The sequence below is a fragment of the Bos grunniens genome, chromosome X (genome assembly GCF_055505025.1).
Source record: "Bos grunniens cultivar Pamir isolate PY7600 chromosome X, Bosgru_T2T1.0, whole genome shotgun sequence".
Taxonomy (NCBI): Eukaryota; Metazoa; Chordata; class Mammalia; order Artiodactyla; family Bovidae; genus Bos; species Bos grunniens.
Window position 1 is genome coordinate 108,507,704 of NC_141194.1, and position 16,177 is coordinate 108,523,880.

Sequence of the window (16,177 nt, forward strand, 5' to 3'; positions counted from 1 at the left end):
GCATAGACTTGGATTACTGTGATATTGAATGGTTTGCCTTGGAAACGAATTGAGATCATTCTTTCATTTTGCAGATTGCATCGAGCTACTGCATTTTGGACTGTTTTGTTGACCATGATGGCTACTCCATTTCTTCTGAGGGATAGATAGAATAGTAGATAGAATGGTCATCTGAGTTAAATTTACCCATTCCAGTCCATTTTAGCTCACTCATTCCTAGAATGTTGACGTTTACTCTTGCCATCTCCTGTTTGACCACTTCCAATTTGCCTTGATTCATGGACTTAACATTGCAGGTTCCTAAGCTATATTGTTCTTTATAGCATTGGACCTTTCTTCTGTCACCAGTCACATCCACAACTGGGTATTGTTTTTGCTTTGGCTCAATGCCTTCATTCTTTCTGGAGTTATTTCTCCACCGATCTCCAGTAGCATATTGGGCACCTACTGACCTGGGGAGTTCCTCTGTCACTGTCCTATCATTTTGCCTTTTCATCCTGTTCATGCGGATCTCAAGGCAAGAATACTGAAATGGATTGCCCTTCCCTTCTCCAGTGGACCACATTCTGTCAGATCTCTCCACCATGACCCGCCCAACTTGGGAGGCCCCACAGGGCCTGGCTTAGTTTCATTGAGTTAGACAAGGCTGTGGTTCCAGTGTGATTAGATTTACTAGATTTCTGTGATTCTGGTTTCAGTGTGTCTGCCCTCTGATGCCATCTTGCAACACCTACCATCTTACGTGGGTTTCTCTTACCTTGGACGTGGGGCATCTCTTCATGGCTGCTCCAGCAAAGTGCAGCCACTTCTCCATACCTTGGACGAGATATATCTCCTCACTGCCACCACTCCTGGCCTTGAACGTGCAGTAGCTCCTCTAGTCCCTCCTGTGCCCATGCGGCCACCACTCCATGGACGTGTGGTATCAGTCCTGATTATTCACTAGAAGCACTGACTATGAAGCTGCAACTCCAGTACTTTGTCCACCTGATGCTAAGAACTGTCTCATTGGAAAAGATCCTGAATCTAGGAAGAAATGAAGGCCAAGGAGAAGGGGATGAGAGAGGATGAGATGGTTGAATGGCATAGGGGATTTGATGGACTTGAATGTCAGGAAGCTCTGGGAGTTGGTGATGGACAAGGAATCCTGGTGTGCTGCAGGCCATGAGGTTGCACACAGTCGGACACAACTGAACAAATGAAATGAACAGATTGCAATAGGGAGAAGGCTTTGAACACAAGTTCTTAACGTGTCTCAAAATGGAACAGAAAAAGATATTTCATTAACATGGAAGATAAGGAGGGTGTGCAGCAACTATGTGTGCGTTTGTAAGTTTGTGTGTGTGTGTGTGTGTGTGTGTGTGTGTGATGGGGAAAAAGGTGGGGCTGGATGAACAGACAGTATGATGGAGTAGTTTGACAGGAAGTGTTTCTTTCTGTAGTGACCTGACTCTTACAAAGAGCTGTTAAAGGAGTCAGAAATGTCTGACTCTTAGCGCTTGCTCAAGTGTGGGGGAAAGCTGAAGTTCAGAGGAGAGAAGCATGGCTAAAGTTTAGCCAAGTCTAGTCAGTGGGTATGTTATGGATGACTGTGAGCACTTGGCCAGTCTCTGCTGTTGTTTAAGAGAGGCCAAGGCAGCTCTTGGACAGTATGGTTGTTATCAAAATTACAAATCCATGTTCTTGATGCAGAATGAGGCCCATCAAAACTAAATGTTAGAGTTTGGAACAGGGAAAGGTTTATTACAGATTCATACAAGGATGTGGGTGACTCTTGCCCTAAGAACCCAAAGTTACTGAACGTTTTCAATTAAGTACATATAAAAGCAAATGTCAGGGAGAGCTGTGGTAAGTTGTTACAGATGTCTTGGTGTCACATCCTTTGTGCTTCAAGTTAGGTCATGGTCAGGTAATACTGTTCCTATATATGAATGTTATTTTCTGTCATTCTTGCCCTGTCAAAAGAGGGCAAAGTCTCAAGGCACAACTTTCACCTTGAAGTGTCCCATCCTGGATAAGCAGAAACAGATCTCATTTGGCAGCTCCCTCAGGGCAAGGTTCCCACAGTCTGCCCAGCTATCATTCTTGATGGAACCAGGCACCCAACTCAATAGATCCTGTCTCCTCAGGCTGTCCAAGTGAGGAGACCAGTTCTCAGAGACTGAGGCCCAGGAAGATGGCCACTGCTAGTGGGTTCAGACACAGGGATGGGGGAGAGGTTCACCGCTCCTCAAGGCCTGGGCCAAGGTTACTGGAGGGCCTTAGTGAGGGCTCTGGAGCACTACAGGATGTCGTCCCCAGTCTATTCCCTGGGACCTACAGCTCACCCACTGGCCCAAGGGTGGCTTATCTCTAGGCCCTTCTAAAAAATGCCTGAATCTGCCTCTTCTCTCATTTTCCAGCTGATGACCACCACACCACCCTTCCTTAATCACTTCCCAAATACTCCCTTCTTGACAGTAACTGGGGGGCAGGGCCCACTGTGGTGCTGATCAATAGCTGAGCAGGACAACGAATGGTCACTCATTGACAGTTGGCTGCTTGTGAATGGGGCCATCTGAGGCACCAAGCAAGGCTGAGCTACACCTGTTGCCTAGGAACAGGGTGGGTTGAAATGAAGCACATCAATGGCTAACTGCATAGGGCTGTGCTCACTGTGCTCTGTTACATTGTTAATAGAGTAAGAATCATTGTGAGGTTAAGGTTTGTCAAAGTAGTTCTCAATGTTGGCTGGCTTTGACATTGTTGTTGGCTTTGAAATATTAGCTATAATATATGCGGCACATGCAATCATGTGGCAGGTGCTAGAGGGGCCTATAGATAAGCACTGCTGACTGACATGCCTGTGAATACAATGAAAAGAATGATGTACAAAATTAAACAAGCATGTGAAATCAAAATCTTCGGTGGGAAAGGAGTCAGTCAAAAAGATTAAAGCACACTGGACCCAACGTATCCTTATGGAACAGAGCAGCATGAGCACAGCCATTAGCAGGTAGCCATTGCTTTGTCATATTACTCCACATCCTGATACTAAGAAACAGGTCTTGCCCAGCAATTGGACAGTGCATCGCTCGGCCCTGCCACTAAACAACCAACTATCAGTGAGATACCTACTGATACTTCTCCTGCTCAGCTATTGGTCAGCTCCACATTGGGCCCTACCTGATGATAACTGTCAATGAGAGACCATTGGGGAAGTGATTCAGTCAAGAGACAGTGGTGCATTGGTCATCTAACTCTTGCCTTTGGCACCTTAATTTTTTTTTTTTTTTCTAATCGGAAATGTATTTCTGGTAGCTGGGGCAAGTTGAGTTTCCCTACTCAATATGAGAGTTGAAATGTCCCCAACAATATTATTGGAGGAGACATTCATGACTGTCTTTGCTCTGATGTATAAATTTATGGAGACGGTGTATAGACCTTGCGGCTACAGACTGAGGATTCACCAAGTCTTGGAGTCTCTAAACCTCATTGGAGTAGCAAAAACATCCAACCTGTTCTTAATTACCTTTTTCTATGTTAAGTGCTTGCTCTTAAGTTCCTTAAGCCCCTCAAGAACCTCCACTATGAAGAGGGTGGTCGAAAGATGAAATGACTAGACAACTCTGAGGAATAGATTTGGAGTGAAAAGTGTTTGGTAGAGATTCATACAGGGATGGAGGAGGCAGGACTGTTGAAGGGGGACATATAATTCAAAGAATAAAGGAAACTGAAGGAAAGTCTGAGGGTCATGAGAAGAAACACCATGCCCCTGAATCACCCCTCCCCAGAATCGGACACAAAGAGGTGTCAGGGGTGAGAAAGTTGTATTATGGCCTCCCTCAGTACCCACTAACCCATGTTGATGGGCACAGTGGTACATTGTGATGTCTAAGAGCCCAAAGCCACCATTGGCTGGGGGAGTGCCTAGCTGACCAATCAGATTGAACCGTGTGGCTCCTCATTGTCCTGAGAAGGTATATATAGGGAGGTCAGAGGCAGAGATTCTGGGTTATGCCATTTCATGCTATCATCATAAGGTAACCAGGAACTCACGGCAGCCAAGAAGAGTTCCAATGCGGTGTGCTCCAAGGGTGAAAGGACGAAAGAAGACCCTTTGTCTACGGAGATACAGAGGCAGTGTGAAGGTAAGATGATTTCATCTATGCTCCCCACATTCTCCATTGACTTTGCCGCCCAAGACCTCTACACTGCCCTTGCCTGCCACAAAAGCCCTCATCAGCCCACATCCCGTTTCATGAAATCTCCCTTCCAATTCAGATGTTATACCCTTTCCTCAAAACCAATACCCTTCTCTTGTCTTTCAAGGCACGGAATATAACCATGAGGGTCAGAAGACCTCTAAAAGGAACCTTGAGAAAGAAATTCAGATCATATGCCACTCAGTTGAAGAAGGTGAAGAAAACTAGAAAACCAAACTGTTTTTTCTGTTCCTGTGCACGTAAGAAACTGAATCAAAGCCGAAAAGGGTACCAAAATATGAGGCAGAGTCAAAGAAGGAGGCAGAATCAAAAGAGAAGGTAAGCTCAGCCACCCCAGAATGAGAGACCCTGGAGAAGTACAAGCTGGGCAGCCAGTAACTGAATAGAAAAGGTCAGACAGTTTAGAATTGCATCTCCAGAGGTCTGCTTTCTTAGAAATGGCCAACCAGGAAAAGACTGACTCTCACACTAACATAGTAAACTGATGGCTGCGATTAAAATACACATCAAATGGTGAAAAGATGATATTTGTGTGTGTGTGAATTTTCTGATGGGAAGGGAGGGAAGGAAGTAAAGAGGTAGGCACCTGAGTCGGGAGGGATGTGTGGTCCCAAGAGCTGAGGGAACAGACCCTCAGATTCCCAGTTAGCCACAGAGTAGAGGTCTCGACTGGGTCAGGAGTCTGCACGGAATGTGAATAACCCTGCTTAACAATAGATCTCAGGGGCAAGGAATAGTGGTGCGGTGTTACTGCCATTGTTTGGGGTGTGGAGTGACATTAGGGATTAGATTGCCAGAACCCAGATGGGAAGAGGGCTTCACATGGGGATGGTGAATGTCATACTTCCCCTGAGTGAGGCAGGCAGAAATCACCTCCTGACCAATTACGTCTTAACGGGCTTTGTGGCATCACTCACCTATGCTGTCAACTAAAGTGCTCAGGAGGCACAAAATGCTTATAAAACTAAAACCCAGAATTAGCACCTCCAAAGATTAAAATAATGTTTGGAGGGATCAGATCAAATATCAATTAGGCCACTGTTATCTAAGAAATTTGTGGGAGCAATGTGTTCCCAAGGGCAGGGCAGTGGAGGTGGCCCAATCCTAGTGCAGATGACTAACAGGATCACGACACACAGATACTGTTTTTGGGTGGGGGGCACCATGCAGTTTGTGGGATCATAGTTCTCTGACCAGGGATTGAACTGGTTCCCCTTTTAGTGAAAGAATGGAGTCCTAACCACTGGACAGCCAGAGAAGTCAGGACAGAGACTTTTGATAAAAGTATTAGTAGAAGACTGTGTAAAAGCTGGTCTTATATTTATCACAATCCCCTAGTATTTCTAAATAACTACAGTCATAAAACATTCTTCCCCAATAAACTCTTGTTAATCCAAGTTCTACAAGTTTTTGTGGTTTAAAAAGAAGAGTATCGAATATTTAATTTGGTGTTAACTTTAATTTTGAAGTGTTTGAAAGTTTCAAGGAGTAGTCAATCAAATATGGAGATATATAAGGCAGAGTCTCTACCAGAGGAATCACGTGTGTTTTCAGAAAGCATATTAGAAACAACTAAAACAGAGTTTCACCATCAGCATCAAAAGAGTTGAGTTCAGATTTTAAGTCAATGCTGTGGTATCTTTAATCTGGACTGCAGCTCCCTAGTAAAATCTTTCTGGCACTTTAACTCCTGAGAGACACAGTGGATGATTGAAAGTCAGTCACTGAATGTGATTTAAAATCATTAAGAGTGAAGGATACCCTGGGTTTGTTGTCCTTTCAAAGGAAGTGGGAGAACTATCAATCATGCCTGTGAAAATTAGTAAGTTAAGCGGCTACCAGGATTGTATGGATAGAAAGACATTATAAGTGGGTGCTGTGATTCCAGATCTGTATATATTATCACCATTTAACACTATCACACTTTAATGACCTGTTGCAGGACTGACTGAAATACTTGCTGTTAGGGGAAGGTAACAGGTTGCTAGGTCTGAAGAACTGAAAGTGAAAGTTGCTCAGTCATGTCCGACGGTTGGTGACCCCATGGACTATACAGTCCATGGAATTCTCCAAGCCAGAATACTGGAGTGGGTAGCCTTTCGTTACTCCAGGGGATCTTCCCAACCCAGGGATCAAGCCCAGACATCTCACACTGAAGTCGGAATCTTCACCAGCTGAGCCACAAGGGAAGCCAAAGAATGCTAGAGTGGGTAGCTTATCCCTTCTCCAGCAGAGCTTCCCTATCCAGGAATTGAACTGATGTCTAGAGTTTTGCAGGCGGAATCTTTCCCAACTGTGCTATCAGGAACGTCCTGAGGTGGACCAAAAGTGGATGTTAGAGAGCCTTGTTTCCCTAAAGTAGCACTGGTATATATTTTAATATCTGTGGATATACTGCCACCTTGCAGAAAGAATTGAGGTTGCATAGAGTTTAAAAAGGATCCAAAGACTCTTAGGATTAAAAGAGAAAAACATAAACACAAAGTCATGAGTTGAGAAAGGGTATATCCATTTAGATCAACAGCAATAAATCAATATCAGACACCTGTAGCTCGCCTGGAAAAGGACAGTATATTGTGATTCAAACATGACAAGTCCTATTCCAAACGTTGTGTTTTATGGGGGGTGGGGGATTTGCTCATTAGCACTCACAAAGAGTAGTAGAAACTCTTTATACTTCCAATTATAAACGTTCGCTATGAATAGATTCCAACTGACATCTCTAGCTGTGGCCATAACAACCTCTATTGATGGATACAATGATTTCCCTAAGACCTTCTACTTTCCTCTATGCCTGTGTCCATCCTATCTTCTGTGACTCAGAAACTAGCAACCACCTGAGGCCAGCCAAATGATCATCTCCCAAGGAAATGTTCTAAATAATTCTCTTGTGTATTAATATTTTCACGTTCTCTAATCACTTGCAGTTCATTACATGCAGTTTGAAGGATAGATTTTTGAGTATGTATCTTATCAGAAATGCATGCCAGAGAGGAAAACGGTTTAGAAATCAATGGTGTGGTGCTATACAATATTTTCAGAAGTTGGAATTATCTAAGACTGTATGGGAGAGAATCATTCTCTTCTGCGAAGTATGTCCAAAAATCTGTTTGAATATATAGTAAAACCCGTAAACTAGAGAGTGGATCAGAAGTCAAAGGAACTTAAATGAGAAGCTTATTTTATCAGTAGTCAAGAGGAACTCTATGTCTTTGTATTAATACCACCCATTTGCATGACACCAAATGCAAAAGCCAAAGCAGTGTCCATGGACTCATGATGAGTGCACAATACTGCTGGCCCAGAGGCTTCTCTTGATTGGCAGAGGTCAAGAGCAAGTCTATGTGCCTAGGGTCAGAACGCATCTGCCCAGAATCACATCCACGTATCAGCAGGAATCAAGTGGAGTCCCCAAACTTTACATGCTCCTGGCCAAGTCCCTCACTCCAGTGCCTTTCCTAAAGGCTTGTCACTTATTACTGCCTTCAGATGATCATGATTAAGTTTCACCTCATCACCTCTTCAATTAACTGCCGTGGGCAACTAGAAATCTGAATGCAAAAAATTGAAATAGGACCCTTACCTTATACCACAAAAAACCAAACTCAGAGTTGATTACAGATTTAAATGCAAGATCTGAAACTATAAATCAACTAGAAGAAAACATCCTGGAGAAGTTGTAAACATTGATCTTAGAAGTGATTTTATGTATGTGACACCAAAAGCATAGGCAACCAAAGCAAAAATAGAAAAGTAGGACTACCTCAAATGATTATACTGCCTCCAATAAAGAACATCAAAAACACATCTATATAGAAGCCAAGCTGATGGCTACCAAATGGCAAGTTGAGGCGGGGGGAGGAATTGGGAGTTGGGGATTAACATATATATATAGACACCACTATATCTAAAATAGATAACCACAAGGACCTACTACAAAACCACAGGCAACTCTGCCAGAAATTCTGTAACAACATAAAAGGAAAAATAATTTGTAAAGGAATAGATATACGTTTGTGTGCCTGTGCAAGCTCAGTTGATTCAGATGTGCCCTATTCTTTGTGACCCTATGGACGGTAGCCTGCTAGGCTCCTCTGTCCATGAGATTCCCCAGGCAAGAATACTGGAGAGGCTTGTCATGTCACTCTGAGCATATCTTCCCAACCCAGGGATTGAACCCAAATCTCCTCCATTGCAGGGTGATTCTTTAACAAGTGAGCCAAGTGGGAAGCCCAAATACATGTATATGTAAAGCTGAATCACTTTGCTGGACTTCTGAAATGCAACATGGTAAATCAAATATACTTGAATGAAAAAAATAAAAAGAATCCATCAACATGTAGAACAATTAGCTCAAAAACCTAATTGGAAAGTGCAGAAAGATTCCCAAGCTTACTCTCAAAGAAAGATCCACAGGGAACAGGGCATGAAGGGAAAAGGATGATTCAAGTCCTGATGTGTGCCCATGGGAGAGGACTCAGAATATAAGGGAAATTACATGGTTGGAGATATGCCCTGGGTGTGAGTGGTTCGAGCCATATATTGGACACACAAGTCCTGGGGTCTCACACAGGGAAGACAAACAACCTTAGATGGTTGCAGGGCTATGTGGACTAACAGGAGGTCTGTGGGAAGCCCAGACTCCCCCCTCCAGGAGCATGTGCTCAGGGGCTTGCTTCCAAGCCACAGTAAAGAGGACAGATTGAGACCCCATTTGGGGATGCCTGTTTACCCAACAACTGCCCACCCTTACACACACCCTGCTTACTCTGTGTGGCCGATCTGCATTGGAGCAGGGGCTGCCATGACCAGGCAGACAGCTGGGATGTGGGAAACAGAGATGCATCTTGCCCAGGGCATCATGTGGGTAGAAGGGCCTGGATCATGCTCATGGAGGGCGCTTACATAGGCAGCATATCAGGAGAAGTCCTGATCTCTGATGGAGGTCTCGGATCAGAAGGTATGTTTGAGCAGGGCAGGAGACGCTACTGATGGTGATGGCACAGATTGCACATGGGAGGTAGCCTGGATTGCTGTAAGCAGCCAGCCTGGAGATTTGCTCCTTTTGTTATTTTTCTAACCAGAACATGCTGCTGTTGGCCCTCTGTGGCAAGGGTTGCAGTGCTGGGAGAGGGGAGAGTACATACTTGAGGGAACACAGCCAGATCTGGTCTGACATTCAGGGCTTCTGCTCCACAACTTGGGAGCCCACCCTGCCCCCATTAGAACAGTGAAAGCCACTGAGGAAAAGGAAGTCTCTGCCTCACATCTGGCTTCAGACCTGGTACCACTCAACTTCCCAGCCATAGGTGCTGGCACACCCTAAGGAAAGATTTGACTTGTGGTCCATCAAATCCAGCCCCACCCCCACCCCCACCACCCGCTGACTATGGTATAGTCTGTACAGTGATGCTCCCCCACAAGATCACCCCTTCAAGACCATAATACATAATTGATGCACTTAAATTCAGAGAGGCAGAGACAAATGGGAAGACAGAAGGACTGGTCTCCACTAAAGACTGAGAGGCAGTCATTTCAGTTTGTCAGTCATGTCTGATTCTTTGCGACACCATGAACCGCCGCACACCTGGCCTCCCTGTCCATCACCAACTCGCGGAGTCCACCAAAACCCATGTCCATTGAGTTCGTGATGCCATCTAAATATCTCTACCTCTGTCGTCCCCTTCTCCTCCTGCCCTAAATATTTCCCAGCATCAGGGTCTTTACCAATGAGTCAGCTCTTCGAATCAAGTGGCCAAAATATTGAAGTTTCAGTTTCAACATCAGTCTTTCCAATGAACACTCAGGACTGATATCCTTTAGGATGGACTCGTTGGATCTCCTTGCAGTCCAAGGGACTCTCAAGAGTCTTCTCCAACACCACAGTTGAAAAGCATCAATTCTTTGGCCCTCAGCTTTTTATAGTTCAACTCTCAATCATTAGCTGACCACTGCAAAAACCATAGCCTTGACTAGACAGACCTTTGTTGCCAAAGTAATGTCTCTGCTTTTTAGTTTTTATTTTTAATATAAATTTATTTATTTTAATGGGAGGTTAATTACCTTACATATGGTATTAGTTTTGCCATACATCAACATGAACCTGCCACAGGTTTACATGTGTTCCCCATCCTGTACCCCCCTCCAACCTCACTCCCCATACCATCCCTGTGGGTCAACCCCGTGCACCAGGCCCAAGCATACTGTATCATGCATTGAACCTGAAGTGGTGATTCGTTTCATATATGATATTATACATGTTTCAATGCCATTCTCCCAAATCACCACACCCTCACCCTCAGAGTCTCTGCTTTTTAATACGCTGTTTAGGTTAGTCATAACTCTACTTCCAAGGAGTAAGCTTCCTTTAATTTCATGGCTGCAGTCACCATCTGCAGTGATTTTGGAGCCCAGAAAAATAAACTCAGCCACTGTTTCCACTCTTTCCCCATCTACTTCCCATGAAGTGATTGGACCGGATGCCATGATCTTTGCTACTGAATGTTCAGCTTTAAGCCAACTTTTTCACTCTCTTCTTTCACTTTCATCAAGAGGCTCTTTAGTTCTTCTTCACTTTCTGCCATAACGGTGGTGTCATCTGCATATCTGAGCTTATTGATATTTCTCCCGGCAATCTTGATTCCAGCTTGTGTTTCCTCCAGCCCAGCGTTTCTCATCATGCACTCTGCATATAAATTACATAAGCAGAGTGACAATATACAGCCTTGATGTACTCTTTTTCCTACTTGGAAACAGTCTGTTGTTCCATGTCCAGTTCTAACTGTTGCTTCCTGACCTGCATAGAGGTTTCTCAAGAGGCAGGTCAGGTGGTCTGGTATTCCCATGTCTTTCAGAATTTTCCACTGTTTACTGTGATCCACACAGTCAAAGGCTTTGGCATAGTCAATAAAGCAGAAATAGATATTTTTACGAAACTCTCTTGCTTTATCCATGATCCAGCGGATGTTGGCAATTTGATATCTGATGCCTCTGCCTTTTGTATAACCAGCTTGAACATCTGGAAGTTCATGATTCACATATTGCTGAAGCCTGCTTTGGAGAATTTTAAGAATTAATTACTGGCATGTGAGATGAGTGCAATTGTGTGGTAGTTTGAGCATTCTTTGGCATTGCATTTCTTTGGGATTGGAGTGAAAACTGACCTTTTCCAATCCTGTGGCCACTGCTGAGTTTTCCAAATTAGCTCACATATTGAGTGCAGCACTTTCACTGCATCATATTTCAGGATTTCAAATAGCTCAACTGGAATTCCATCACCTCCACTAGCTTTGTTTGTAGTGATGCTTTCTTTTTTTTAAAGTTTTTAATGTATTCATTTATTTTATATAAGCTTTTTTGAGACAGATGGCTGTCCATTAAATGTTGTGTTATTAACAATTGACACAATTCCAGATTTGAGAGTCACTGTAATGGATCACATGACCTCTTACAAAATCAAGCAAGAATATTATTTTTTTTAAATTTAATCTTTGTTTTATTTGGGGGTATAGTTGATATACAATGTTATATTCATTTCAAGTGCAAAGTGACTCAGTTATACATACAGATATATCCCTTCTTTTCACCTGTAGGTTTAGAATATTGGGTAAAGCTTCTTGTGTTATACAGTAAGTCCTTGTTGATTATCTGTTTTATATATAGTAGTGTGTGCATTTTAATCCCAAGCTCCTAATCAGCTGACTTTAAAGCAGAGAAATAATCCTGGATTTTTCAGTTGGGCCCAGTGTAGTCAAAAGTGTCCTTAAAAGAAGAGGAAGAAGGCAGAAGAGAATCAGGAAGATGGCAGCATTAGGATTTAGCCCAACATCACTGGCTTTGCAGTTGGAGGAAGAGAGCTATAAGCCAAAGAATGTGGGCTGAAGGCAGAAAAGTCAAGGAAACAGATTCTCCCCTAGAGCCTTCAGAAGAAATGCAGCCCTATAAACACTCTGATTTTAACTCAGTGAGAATCATTTTGGATTTCTGATGTTCAAATCTGTTAGGTAATAAAGTTGTGTTATTTTTAAGCCACTAAGTTTGTCATCATTTGTTATAGCAGCAATAGGAACTCATACACTATATTAATGGGTGGAAGAAAAACCATGGATCTCCAAACAACCAGTAATATAATTTACATTTGACTTTTAAGTATAATTAAAGGGAATATACTTGCACCCAACCCTCCCCTTGCCAACACACACACTTGCAACCTTTAGTCATTTCCATTTCTTCCCAAAACATTCTCCTTCTAATGTGACCTTGCTATCAGAATTCAAGGAGGAAACTGGGCAGCAAGTGACTGGCTGAAATTACCATGGGTTAATGACAGACACCAGAATGATTGCACAAGCACTGTCTGTATTGCTTGGAGTCAAAATAGAATTGTGCAAATGGAGAGGGAAAAGCCTGTTTACTCTCTGTAAAAGAGGCTATCTGCAAAAGAAAGTGGTCCTTTTGCTGACAAAGTTAGTTGTTTGCAGATTTGAAAAACTAGGGCGTAAAACACACAGGGCACACAGATATCTGTACATATAAAATACCAAGTGACTTGAGTTACAAGTGAAACAAGTAAGGAGGTTTCTGGGAGAGAGCCAGTTCATTAAGTTCATATCCAGGAATATTGCAAAGCCAGTCTATGATCTAGGTTGAAGAGCTAAACCATGTACTAAGGGTTAAGAGGTGTCTTCAGTTCAGTTCAGTTCAGTCACTCAGTCGTGTCTGATTCTTTGCGACCCCATGAATCACAGCACTCAAGGTCTCCCTGTCCATCATCATCTCCCGGAATTCACTCAGACTAAGGCCCACTTGACTTCACATTCCAGGATGTCTGGCCCTAGGTGTGTGATCACAGCATCATGAATATCTGGGTCATGAAGATTATTTTTGTACAGTTCTCCTGGGTATTCTTACCACCTCTTCTTAATATCTTCTGCTTCTGTTAGGTCCATACCATTTCTGTCCTTTATTGAGCCCATCTTTGCATGAAATGTTCCCTTGGTACCTTGAATTTTTTGAAGAGATGTCTTGCCGGGGTCCAGCCCTGGCTGATCCAGGGTATTGGAAGCGGGAACGGCTTCGGCGAGGGTCAGGTTAAAATAGCTTCAATTAGATATTAATTAAAGATATAAAGAGTAATAGAATAAGGATAGCTCAGTAGGAAAATTCAGTGGAGAAAAGAGGCTGAGTGGCTTGGTTTATGCGGGAGACCAATAAAACTTCAAGACAAGAAGTTTGCACCACTTACGTAGGCCACAGGCGTCCTTCCACTCTCCCGAAGGAGAGGAGACACTGAGGCCTCCCCGGTCGGATCTTAGAAGCCCAGGCATAATTAGTAAGCATGGTGGGTTCCGTGCTCCAGATGGAGACTCAGCCAGAGTGAAAGAGAGAGAGACATGGGGAGACCAGTATTTCAAGAAACTGATCCCAATTCTTTATTTTCCAGAGTCTGTTTTTATACACTGAGATGTTATACAAAAGTCATGCGGGGACAGCAGTCTTGACTTTTATTAAAGTCAGGTGCTTCACACAAATGTATACAGAGGTCTTAGGGGTGTTACATCATCTTCTGGCCAGGGGGACCTGCTGACAATTTAGGACCCTCTCCTTGTGACAGTGCTCAGTCAACCAGAACACTTTTTTCTCCAAGGGTGATTATTCTTAAAACAGATGCCACCCAAATAAAGTTACATTCCTATAGGGTGAGGGTGTAGTGGGTTTTAGTTAAGGAAAGAATTTACTTAGCCTAAGGTCTAACGTGATTAATATCAAAGGTTAATCCTTATTTCTTCTATATATTCATTAATGTGTGTAAGGGCAGGGGATATGGAGACTTAGCAACAAACATTGGCTCAACAAATGAAAAACCCTTCACCAATACAATTTCTAATCAGCCCATTACACTTATACTAATAGTTTTCTAACTTTTCTAAGGAACCTGTTTTTAGAAGGTTTAAAGCATCTCGTGCCTCTCACGGTTAGGAGGCTGTGAGCAATCACATGTGGCCAGACAAGCCTGTCAGGCAGGCTAGAGAACCTTCAGAGGAGTTTGTAGGTTAAAACACTCTTATCACGCCCAGGAATTATTATTAACTGGAACTCTAAATTAACTCCTTCTCCGAAAGAGGTGGTGGGGGACAGCCCCCTGTAAAGTCAGAGGTGTAGGTGAGAGCACAAAGTACTAAAGTAGGCAGGCTCTGGTTATGGGGGTAGATGCTCGAGGATTTCCAGGGGGACTCCTGAGGCTCGATCCCGCCTTTGTGTATGTCGAGCCTCCTTCCTGATGACCTTTGCCATGGGTGGAGTACCTCACTCTGGCCCCCAACAATGTCCAGTCTTTCCCATTCTGTTGTTTTCCTCTATTTCTTTGCACTGATCACTGAGGAAGGCTTTCTTATCTCTTCTTGCTATTCCTTGGAACTCTGCATTCAGATGCTTATATCTTTCCTTTTCTCCTGTGCTTTTCACTTCTCTTCTTTTCACAACTATTTGTAAGGCCTCCCCAGACAGTCCTTTTGATCTGTGGCATTTCTTTTCCATGGGGATGATCTAGATCCCTGTCTCCTGTACAATGTCACGAACCTCCGTCCATAGTGCATTAGGCACTCTGTCAGGTCTAGTCCCTTAAATCTATTTCTCACTTCCATTGTATAATCATAAGGGATTGGATTTATGTCATACCTGAACGGTATAGTGGTTTTCCCTACTTTCTTCAATTTAAATCTGAATTTGGCAATAAGGAGCTCATGATCTGAGCCACAGTCAGCTCCCAGTCTTATTTTTCTGACTGTATAGAGCTTCTTCGTGTTTGGCTGCAAACGATATAATCAATCCGATTTCAGTGTTGACCATCTGGTGATGTTCATCTGTAGAGTCTTTTCTTGTGCTGTTGGAAGAGGGTGTTTGCTATGACCAGTGTGTTCTCTCTGCAAAACTCTATTAGCATTTGCCCTGCTTGATTCCATACTCCAGAGCCAATTTTTCCTGTTACTCCAGGTGTTTCTTGACTTCCTACTTTTGCATTCCAGTCCACTATAACATAAAGGACATCTTTTTTGGGTGTTAGTTTTAAAAGGTCTTGTCGGTATTCATAGAACCATTCAACTTCTGCTTCTTGATCATTAGTTGTGGGGCATAAACTTGGATTACTGTGATATTGAATGGTTTGCCTTGGAAATGAACAGAGATCATTCTATAGTTGTTGAGATTGCATCCAGCTACTGCATTTTGGACTCTTCTGTTGACCATGATGGCTACTCCATTTCTTCTGAGGGATTCCTACCTGCCGTAGTAGATAGAATGGTCATCTGAGTTAAATTTATCCATTCCAGTCCATTTTAGTTGACTGATTCCTAGAATGTTGACGTTCACTCTTGACATCTCCTGTTTGACCACTTCCAATTTGCCTTGATTCATGGACTTAACATTCCAGGTTCCTATGCTATATTGCTCTTTATAGCATTGGACCTTTCTTCTGTCACCAGTCACATCCACAACTGGGTATTGTTTTTGCTTTGGCTCAATCCCTTCATTCTTTCTGGAGTTATTTCACCACCAATCTCCAGTAGCATATTGGGTACCTACTGACCTGGGAAGTTCCTCTTTCAGTATCCTATCATTTTGCCTTTTCATCCTGTTCATGCAAATGTCAAGACAAGAATACTGAAGTGGATTGCCCTTCCCTTCTCCAGTGGATCATATTCTGTCAGACGTCTCCACCATGGCCCGCCCAACTTGGGAGGCCCCAGAGGGCCTGGCTTAGTTTCATTGAGTTAGACAAGGCTGTGGTTCTAGTGTGATTAGATTGATTAGATTTCTGTGATTATGGTTTCATTGTGTCTGCCGTCTGATGCCATCTTGCAACACCTACCGTCTTACGTGGGTCTCTCTTACCTTTGACCTGGGGAATCACTTCATGGCTGCTCCATCAAAGTGCAGCCACTGCTCGTTACCTTGGACGAGGTATATCTCCTCAT

At 43.3% G+C, this 16,177-nt stretch overlaps 1 long non-coding RNA gene across 1 annotated transcript; it reads left to right on the forward strand.

Moving 5' to 3' along the window:
- The first annotated feature begins 2,955 nt into the window (after window positions 1-2,955).
- Window positions 2,956-4,730, forward strand: LOC147341124 (uncharacterized). Its single transcript, XR_015158249.1, has 2 exons — window positions 2,956-4,130; window positions 4,312-4,730. It is a non-coding gene; the product is annotated as an uncharacterized LOC147341124 (long non-coding RNA).
- Window positions 4,731-16,177: the final 11,447 nt, after the last annotated feature.